The sequence below is a fragment of the Octopus bimaculoides genome, chromosome 4 (assembly GCF_001194135.2).
Source record: "Octopus bimaculoides isolate UCB-OBI-ISO-001 chromosome 4, ASM119413v2, whole genome shotgun sequence".
Lineage (NCBI taxonomy): Eukaryota > Metazoa > Mollusca > Cephalopoda > Octopoda > Octopodidae > Octopus > Octopus bimaculoides.
The window spans coordinates 3,381,644-3,384,540 of record NC_068984.1 but is presented as its reverse complement, the minus strand read 5'-3'; positions in this window follow the sequence as shown (position 1 = coordinate 3,384,540).

Here is a 2,897-nt window from a genome sequence, read left to right as displayed (position 1 = left end):
ATACATACATATATATATCCCATGCTGGACTCATTTCAGTCGAATGGCTACGGACCATTCCAATATATATCGTTGCCTATATCTTTGAAATATTTTTGTCTCGATATCAAATCGTATTTCCCTTAATAATTATGATAATGGTTTCAAAATTTGCCACAAGGGCAGCAATTTTGTGGGAGGGGGATGAGTCGATTACATCGACGCTAGTGTTCAACTGGCACTTATTTCATCGACCCCGAGAGGATGAAAGGTAAAGTCGACCTCGGCGGAATTTGAACTCAGAACGTAGCGACGGGCGAAATACCGCTAAGCATTTCGTTCAGCGTGCTAACGATTCTGACAGCTCACCACCTTAACAACAACAACAACAACAACAACAACAATACAACAACAATAATACATTTATCTTTCTATATTTTACTCCAAAGACACACGTCCCCTCTCCTCCACCTATTCCCCTTCAACCCTGACTCGTCACATGCATGTCATTTAATGTCCCACGATCACTGTACTTTCTCCAAATTTCTATGTTCAGTATCATTTATACATTTCCGTCGCCATCACTTCAGCTACAACCCCCTCCTTCTTTCAATTAGCACATCGTGGTCTTATCTCTTTTATTCGAAGCAATTTCTATAACATATAGGACCTGCTAACTACATGTAAACTATAACGGCCTTCTTATTTGTTTTGCGATGTGTTTTGTGTAAAGAAGTCAAAGAAACGTCTATAATCGTCTTTGCGTCTACCAGGCGAGAAGAAGGCAGGAAATCCCCCGCAAACTGTAGCCATGACCCAAAAGCTTGCAAAAGAGTGGACTCCACGAAAATCCCCCGTGGGCTGCTAAGTGGTGGGATTAAACTGGGAAACGGGTTAAAATTTACCGCTGACGCTCAAACGATGTCACGCGACTGCTTTGGAGATGCTGACTGAGAGGGGTAGGTCGCCAACACTGAGTGGTAGGTCACTCTGAAGATGATTAGAGAGTATTTTGTGAGGTCAAAAGTAGAACAAATGAAGAACTGTTGAGTAAATTATAGTTAGAAATGTGTTAACAGTGAGAATAGATATCGTCTGTGTGTGAATGTGTGTGTGTATATATGTAGTTATATATTCGGCTTGGCACAAAACTGAATGTTTTTTTGTTTTTCATTATTCCCGTTAATTTGCTCGTAAAATTCTTTCTTTCTTACGAAGAGTTTAGAATAAAAAAAATATCAAGAACTCTTCCACTCTTTTAATCCTTCATTGAATGTTTAACTAATAATTACGTTCTTTTTTCACTTTGACTTAAATGTTACTGTCCGTCGGCTGCTTCTATGTAAATTTTGAATCTGCGTATGCATTCGTGCACACACACACACACACACACACACACACACACACACACACACACACACACACACACACACACACACACACACACAGCATTTCACAGTCTTTTCCATTTCTTAATCTTAATCCCTTATGTAAATCTCCCCACACAAATTACTGACTTTCTTAGTCATGTCTCCCTCTTCATTTCTGGCTAATAAAAGAAATCATTATTATTTTGATGAAAATTCCCAGCTTATTTTGCTGGATATAATGGAAAAGTCACCGCTAGCAGACTAAGGTGATACTTGTTTACTGATCATGCTTCAAGAACCTTGCGGAGAATTCTAACAGTTCCAAGCAATTATTATTATTATTATTATTATTATTATTATTATTATTATTATTATTGAGTGAGAGAGTAACGCATGCCATCAAAGTGACACTAGGGTAAAATATGCGAAGCCCAGTATACTCATCATGACTACCTGTCTGATAAGAGTACAAGCAAATGCATCACAACCATATGTGTGCGACATGGTGATTTTATATCAAGACAGCTCATAACCTTGCAGGTGGGGCCCAGTCAGAATTTTCGTCAGGTCGAGTAGACCACTCTGCTCAAAAAGTCCCTGAATACGAGTTGTTTAAGGATTTTGAATGAAACATCCATGTTTCCAGAGGTGAATTATTCAAGCCCCAAAGAATTCCCCAACAAATGACTATGATGCTCTCCAACTACTTCTACTCGTGATCAGAGATGCACATATCGTTAACCACCAAGGTACATGCTCAAGGGATTTAGGTCAAACAACTGACAAGCATATCTGTGGTATGGAGCAGAATATTTGCTGCAGGCCATCTATTATACCAAGACAAAACAATGTAGATGATAACACTTCCAATCGGTTATGATGAGAAGCCATGAGAGCCACTGCCTAGTACTGCATCAGGCTATATAATAATAATAATAATAATATTATTATCATCATTTTTATTATCATCATCATCATCATTATCCAGTATCTGAGGTTCGAAGTTTCTATAACGTTATCGATCCATACAACACAACTGTGTTTGAGTGCCGTAATAAAGTATCTGCGGATGGGTAATGTTTACAAAGGTGTTGCTTTTTCAAATTATCTCCCCTCTTTTTGATAGTCGATACATTCTGCCTCTAGATAACTTTCTTTTGAATGCCATCTGCTTTATATTCCAGCATCTTGTCAGTTCGTTTGTATTCATTTTCCTTTAATAACTAAAAGTAAAACATAATTCTTTTCGTGACACTTTTTTTTTCTTATCGTCTCTCTTTATGGAAACTCAAGATCAAGAACAATAAAAGCTAAGATAAAATTTTATAAAATTTCATTTTCACTTGAAGCTAATTCTCAAAGAGAGTGGAACTCTGTGTGATGTTTCTTCCACCTTCTCTCCCGCCTCTCTCTCTCCTATTTACAATCACCACTCATAAACAGATAGTTCCTAGTTTCATCATTTAAACATTTCATGAGAAAGAAGACAAAGGGATAAGTTCAAATAATAAATAACGTTATCTTAAACCTATTCTATCATTATATATA